We start from the raw sequence: 7,663 nt of genomic DNA, 5'->3' as shown, positions 1-7,663 counted from the left end.
GGGCCCGGGAATGCCGCGGAGCCCTCACGGCCCCGTCAGGCCCCTCCGGCCCCGACGCCTCGAGCAGCTCGCTCTGGTGGGAGAGGTCACTGCTCACGGCAGGGGGAGTTGGGACTAGCTGATCAGTAAGGTCCATTCCAGCCCCTAAAATTCTATGATTCAACACTGCAAACTAAGGCTAAATTTTCTTTTTTTTCCCCTTTTTTCTTTTTTTTTCCTCTTTTCCTTAGACAGTAAGAAGGATTGATCCTGCTTTAATGATGTTAATAATATTTCTTCCATATATACTGCTCAGTATCTTCTTCCCCACATAGAATGTATTTTTGGTCTCCTGGCAGCATCATGCTCTTTCTTGGCGAGTGGTATTTGCCAGAACACGGGTTACAGAGGGCAAACACTGATGCTCTTTGGAAGCTGCGGTTCCTTATCTCGGTCCTTTAGATCAGTTACATTATCTCCTGGTTTGGAAGCATGGCCTTGTTCTCTGAGTGCTGAGCACCCATGACTCCTGATGGCTATTAGTGATTGGTTCCTGCAGCAGAACTTCTCTTTTTAAATTTTCTGTTCAGCTTCCTTACAGCACTCACAGTAGGAGAATCCCCTAATTTCACAGCTGATTCATGCAAACAGCCAGTTCCCCTTCTTGGGAAATAAGTTCCTTATTTCATGTATGCCCTTATGCCCTTTTATTTTTCTCACAAACAGATCCAGTTGTGGACTGGTAAATTATACCAACTTATTTCTAAGTTGTGTGGTGAGTATAAATTAAAACAATACTTTTTCCTTTACCTGCTTCTTCCTTTCATGTTTTCATGTCCAGGATACTCATATGATATAGATGACATGCTGTTGCTAACGAGTGTCTAGAAAAAAAAAAGAAAAAAAAGCATATCACAAGACAAGCTATCCCTCCTGCCCAGAGGCAAGGGTCAATGGTGTGCAACTAACTCCTAAGCACAGTGCAACAGGCCATGTTGCACATAAAAAACAGTGGTTATAATCCTAAGAGGACCACAAAGCTTGTCAAACACAAAAATACTTGAAATACCCTTTTTTTCCTGGTGTGTTTTTCTCTCCTAAGAATTAACCAATATTTTAGCAGTGGCACTTTTGTCTGACAAGGCCATCTACTACACATAAAATGTAAGAATACATTGACTCTCAAAAATGAGTGACTGGTCTAACTCATTATCCTTGCTATGGCTGTATCTTATCATGAATATAAGCATTCACAGTTCTCCAGTAAGTTCACATTTTATGCTGAAAAAAATGCAAATATGCAAGAAAAGGTCTATCATTCCTACGATGCATTATCCAGCACACAGCTGGATAAACACATCCCACGATGTGTGAGCAACTGGCTCATGGGCTGGGCACAAAGAGCTGTGGCCAACGGCAGAACATCAGACTGGCAACGGTCCCTAGCGCGTTCCACAGGGTCTGAGCCCAGGTCTCTTCAACATCTTCATAAATGGCCCGGGCGCAGGACTGTTCAGAGACAAAATTGAGAGGAGCTGTTGACTCCCGTGAAGGCAGACAGGCCCTGCAGAGAGACCTGGACAAATCACGGGGGTGGCAATCATCAGCCAAATGAAATTTAACAAGGGCAAGTGCTGGATTCTGCACCTGGGACAGGGCGACCCTGGCTGCACATAAAGACTGGGGAATGAGAGGCTGGAAAGTAGTGCTGTGGAAAGGGACCTGGGGGTCCTCATCGATGGCAAGCTGAGTATAAACCAAGAGTGTGTGTGCCCTGGCAGCCAGGAGGGTCAGCAGCAGGCAAGGCATGGCAGCCAGGCAAGGGAGGGGATTGGCCTGTTCTGCTCTGCGCTGGGGCAGCCTCACCTGGAATCTTGTGTGCGCTTTTGGGTACCACAATACAAAAAGGATATAAAGCTACTTGAGCATCCAACGAAGGGCAGCAAAGATAGTGAAGGGCTTTGAGGGGAAGCCATACAAGGAGCAGCTGAGGTCATTTAGTCTGTTCAGCTCAGGAGACTGAGGGGAGACCTCATCACTACATGCAACTGCCTCACGAGGGGAAGTGGAGGGGCAACCACTGACAGGGGCTGAGGGAATAGCCTGAAGTTGTGTTAGGGTAGGTTTAAGCTGGGCATTAGGAAATGGTTCTTTCCCCAGAGGGTGTTTGGGCACCGGAACAGCTCACCAGGAAAGTGGTCACAGCACCAACCCTGACAGAGTTCAAGAAATGCTTAGGCACTGCTCTCAGGCACAGGGTGTGATTCTTGGGGATGTCCTGTGCAGGGCCAAGAGTTGGACACAATGATCCTCGGGAGTCCCTTCCAACTCTGAATATTCTGTGAGTCTGTGACTATGAGGGGAGAGAGAACACAGCTGGTGTATGTGCCAGGCTCACGGTGTCACGTTCACAGAAGCACAGGAAACACTGATAAATTACAAGCAGCACATCTGTACTGTGCTTTTGGTTCAAGTGAGAACATAGCTTCAAAATCGGAATGGCTGAGTGCATACACTGCTTCCTTTCACAAGACAGAAAGCAAAAATGACTTTGCCCCTTTTCTAATACCTTCTGGCAAATAGGGATTCCATTAGAGGTGAACCCCAAAGTTTTTCAGAGCACTCACAGAACATCTGCTGGTTTTTGCTTTCCAGAACAATGCAACTACAGACAACTGTTCCCCTGAAATCCTCTGCCAGCCAGTGTCAGTCCAGGTCTGCATGCTGAGATGAAGGCCAAACGGCTACTTTTATTTTAACAAACACTTTGCAGGTTCTTGCAGAATGTTATCCATGACTGAAACTGCCATAATAAATTTGTCACCCTGCTACAGCCTGATTATGTACAGTACTTGCATACTGTATTGCACATTATTTCAAAGGCTGAATAGGTTTGATCTACTATAATTTGATGGTCAGGAACAAAAAACTATCCTAGGCTTTTTCTTTAGCCAACAGACAAATGGAAAATATTTCTCCAAATTACTTCTTCTGATGCAGTCTGACATGCCTTTATACATTCTACAGCCTCTCAGTCACCACAATGTCTATGAAGGACACTATATTATAGTATTTCTATTATTTTCCTATGTGCAAACAAGGCAGCCCAAGAATTACATGGTATCTAAATTTAAACTGATGGCCTTTCCTGTACTTTTCATTCTCCAGCATGATTCTTTGAACACCAGATGGTGCTCCTTTCCTCTTTGCCTGTACCATTTGTGTTCCCCTCTCAGAATGGAAAAGATACAAACTCTGAGTAGCCAGGGAAGCTCAGTTGCAGCTTCTGATTCATTAGGAAAGATGTTACTTAACTTCAGTTAACTGTTTCATACAAAACCACTTAAGTATATGACAACACTAAATACATTGGTTATACGGTTTTTTTGTTGTTGCACTGCGTCTTATCAAGAACTCTTTGTCATGAAAAAGCAACAATTATACAATTCAATGAATGGCAACATTGATTTCTAGTTGGACATCTGTGATCTGACTTTTGACGGCATCCAGGCAAAATTCCACTCTCAGTGGTTCTAACATTTGAATACAACTTTTTTTCTGGTTTAAGCAGATTCTTCTTAGTAGTTCATTATGCTCACAGATGAAAGATGCAAGCCAGTCAATACATCACAATTATAAAGCAAAGCCGACAGGAGCAAACTCCCAAAGCTTCTATTACGAGCAAACAAAAATAATGTTTAAAAAGGACATAAATTATTTCATGAATGAAAAAAAGAGGAGACAAAAAAAAAAACAACCAAGGCAAAAACCCAAAGAGGCAGCCAGTAACACCAGCCCAGTGTCAATGTCACAATTAGCAGAAAAATTAAAAGGAAGGATATTAGGTGGAAAGCAAATCCTATCCACAACAAAAGAAATCACCTATGAATCTTGATTTAAAATTATTACAATTGTCTTTTCTCCTGCCCCTATAATGGATTTCTAAGCTAAAAAAGAGTTTAAATATTGGCTGCCTCAGCAGTCCTGGTGGTGATGGAAAGTCCTGCTTGGGAGCAGAATAAATCAGTACATGACCAGAGACATGACCTTGACTCTCTTTCCTTCTGCATACAGTTCATTTTACCCTTTTTTAGTGAAATATAAAAAGGAGATAATTTAGAATTAAAGGCCATGAGGAATCACATTTGTAGATTATTACATCAGACATTCAATTAAATAATTCCACTCCCTTTATATCTTATGGTAAACAGGACAGGGTAAGGCAGGGTTCGTAGCTTTCAAAACTCAGGTCACTGGATCAAGCTTCCAAGGTTTTCTCACAGGATTCATAACCCCCTCAGTTTCATTTGTTAAGTCAAGAATTTTTCTATGCTCTTCTCAGATAATAGGCTTAATTTTGTGCAGCCTCAGTCTGAACGTGCACAGGACTGGAGAAGAGCATACCCAGGACAGCCTGTACTGCAGGGCCCATGAGCACATCTGCAGAGCAAGCATGCAGGGGCACAACGGGTACAACAGTCACGGATTTACATGTAGAAATATTTGGACCTGAGCAGATCTGAACTGAGAAAGAACAGAGGGAAGGAGTAATCTACGTTGCAACAGCCAAGCACTCGAGGCTGACACACCAGGTTTGCCATGGCTCTTGCAAATTGAGACAGTCAAAGGAGAAGGGCAATAGGGAATTTAATTTGGGGTTCAGACTGTAAAATGTCTTTTACAGACAAGAATGGCAGAACTTCCTGTTAAATAAAAGCACTTTGATCTGTAATGCTGATGCTCTTTTAATTCTACCAAGAACAGTCTCTTCCTTTTCCTCACCAAAGAGAATTCGATAGTCACTCAGTGTCAAGACACCAAAACAGCAAAATGATACAGAGAAAATAGCAGAACATCTGCTGGCTGTGTCCTGTACTTCCTTCTCAGACACACATCTTCCTAAGGGCACGAACGATTACAATTTTATTATCTCTAACATCTTCCTCATCAAATTTCATTCCATTGTCTGTACCAGCTGAGGTGTACTGGGCAATAAGTCTTTTTTATCCTGTTATTTCAATCGAAATTGATTTATTGTGGATCCTGAGCTGACAAGAGTAACATTTCCCACCTCACAACAAAAACTCTGTCTCCATCTTACTTTATATTCTGTTACTTCAGAATATAATCTTAATCTATTCAGGTGTATAAAATATGAGATTTTAAAATTTCAACAAGAAAATCTGTTTTTCTTGAATTTTTAAGGTACATTCCAATTTTCAGGGACCTTAATAATTTTTATTAATACATTGTTGAGAAATACAAAACTTGCTATGCAATTATGCACAGCTTTAAAACAGGTAATTAACCAGAGTTTTCACTTTTTGTTGGTGACATCATAGATGCTATACAGTATCCTGTATTTCAGGGAAATGTGAACAGTTAAATGAAGTTATGACCTTCTGTGATGCAGTGGTGCCACCTTGTAAGTTTTCAGCCTAAGTGCCTCTAACATGTACAAGGAGACAAAAATTAGCTCTGGGGGAAAAAAAAGAGTGTTTCTATATGACTGCAAGAAATTGCAAGACATTTCAACACTTGAGCCTGTTGATGACGAGGAGCATGTGGTTCTGGCTAAGAAAAAAGCATTCATCACTTTAAGATTGCATTAAAAAGGCATGAGAGTGCCCAAAGAACTGCAGCAAAACCCCAACTACTTTCCCCAACACAGATCCAATTACAAACATGAGTTAATTTCACTGAAGTCAGCAGTTACTGGAGGTTAATATGGAAGTAATGACAATGAGTTTTTGGCCTGCAGGCTGTTACAAATCATGGTCACACACACACCTTTAGCTATTATAATAGTGGCTTTAGGTAACATTTTTTCCTTTGTCCATTTGGAAGGCAAATATAGAAATGTCCACTCATAGTTAAGACCTTTTCTGCAATACAAAATGTGTGTCCTCTTGCTTTTAGGCTGAATCCAAAACCATTTTAAATCTAAACCTCTTTTTCTGTTTCAGTTTCTTTCTACATTGCCTGATAATTTGTTTTGAGTAAGCAAGCCTGGTTGAAGAAACACTTGCAAGTGAATCTGTTAGATTCTGACAATAATGCTGCTGCAAAAACACAGCTGGTTTGTTCCACCCTAACAGCATTTAAATCTGCATTGCATCATGCTGCATTGCTACTCACTCAACACTCTTGCTGTAAGAAAGTCATAAGGCATCCAACTGCAGACAACTAAGAAAGTGCAAATACAAAGCTTCTCTAGAAATCGATGCCTTGTATGTGAAATATTTAGCATACACGTTTCTCTCAAACTCCAGGAACTTACTATATTGCACTGGTGTTACAGGAGATGAACATAAGCCAAAAAAAAATAAAGGGAGTTAGGCAATTGCACATATTTGTATCTGCAGTATTCTGCAAGAATTCTCCTTTAACTGTGGACAGGAATATTCCCTCACAGGGTGCTCCGAATTTGTCTTCCTCTTTGTTTCTCAGCTCAGATGGATGACTCCAAGGTTAAACATCTGATTGCAAGCTCAAGTGTCTCTTCAACTGCTTTGTGACATTTAGGTCAGGGAGGACATACAGAAACAACACACCAAGCACATTCCAAGGCAACTGAGGTCTTCCTTTATGAGGGGAGGATGATCTAACGGGAATGACACACAATGTCAGGAAGAAAGGAATTTTGGCTAACAGAAATCTTGAAACATAGAAGAACATTGATGTCAAAAGGAACTGACCTATGTCATCGGCACCAGATCCTTTTCTTGACTGAATGATCTGATCCTGTATCTTGCAAACTGGTACCTTTACAGTACATCTTAGTCATGACAGACAAACATACTTCACAAGGATTTCAAGATTAAATGTCTATCTTGTAAGAAATAAAAAAAATATTAGGCTGACATTTCAATGAACAGGAAGTATTTTTAATATAAACTCTCTTAATGGCAACGTCTTGTGAATAGTTTGAATCAACAAATACATCTAACTTAATCTGCTCAAAAAACAAGGCTGAGGCTTGAATCTCTTCTTACTCATTCTGAACTGAGCATCAGAATTGACTTATGTTAATTTTATCACAAGTGAATAAATCAAAGGGAATTCCTCTATCTAAACATAAACCAGTAGGAGGAAGCATTAAAATACTATAAGCATCACCGAATATCACCACTCTGAAAATATATTCAAAAGAAATGTTATTACTAATATACAAGTTCCATCTTCCCTGCACTTAGACAAATCTGTCCTGTAGACCTTATACATGCAAAATTTCCACTGACACTTTTAATGTCCAACCATACTGCTAGATACATATTCCTTTTTTATGTGTGACATGGGAACAGCAAGCCACCCTGCAAGCTCCCCATACTTAAGAGGTTCCGAGGTAGATAAGCATCACCATCCCTGCAGAAATGATAAAAAGGTTAATTTCTCTACTTTTCAATAAGAATGACACATTTCATCCTTTGAAAGATTTAACTTTATAGTAATCAGGATAATGACCAGAAAGGAAATCAGTATATGCTCAGCCTGAAAATTCTCAAAGCACAACAGAATGCATCCAAAGTTTTAATTGTGATGACCTTGATACAGAAGCCAAGTAAGTGACAGAGCCCTTCTATTGACTGTTAGCACAGTAATTAATACACATATGATTGTCTCCAGGCCCCAGTACCTAAACAATACTGGAAGTAAAAAAGAAAGGACTAGCTGATTTCCAGCT

Source organism: Acanthisitta chloris, unplaced genomic scaffold (genome assembly GCF_000695815.1).
Source record: "Acanthisitta chloris isolate BGI_N310 unplaced genomic scaffold, ASM69581v1 scaffold16721, whole genome shotgun sequence".
Lineage (NCBI taxonomy): Eukaryota > Metazoa > Chordata > Aves > Passeriformes > Acanthisittidae > Acanthisitta > Acanthisitta chloris.
Note: the sequence above shows the minus strand (reverse complement) of the source record.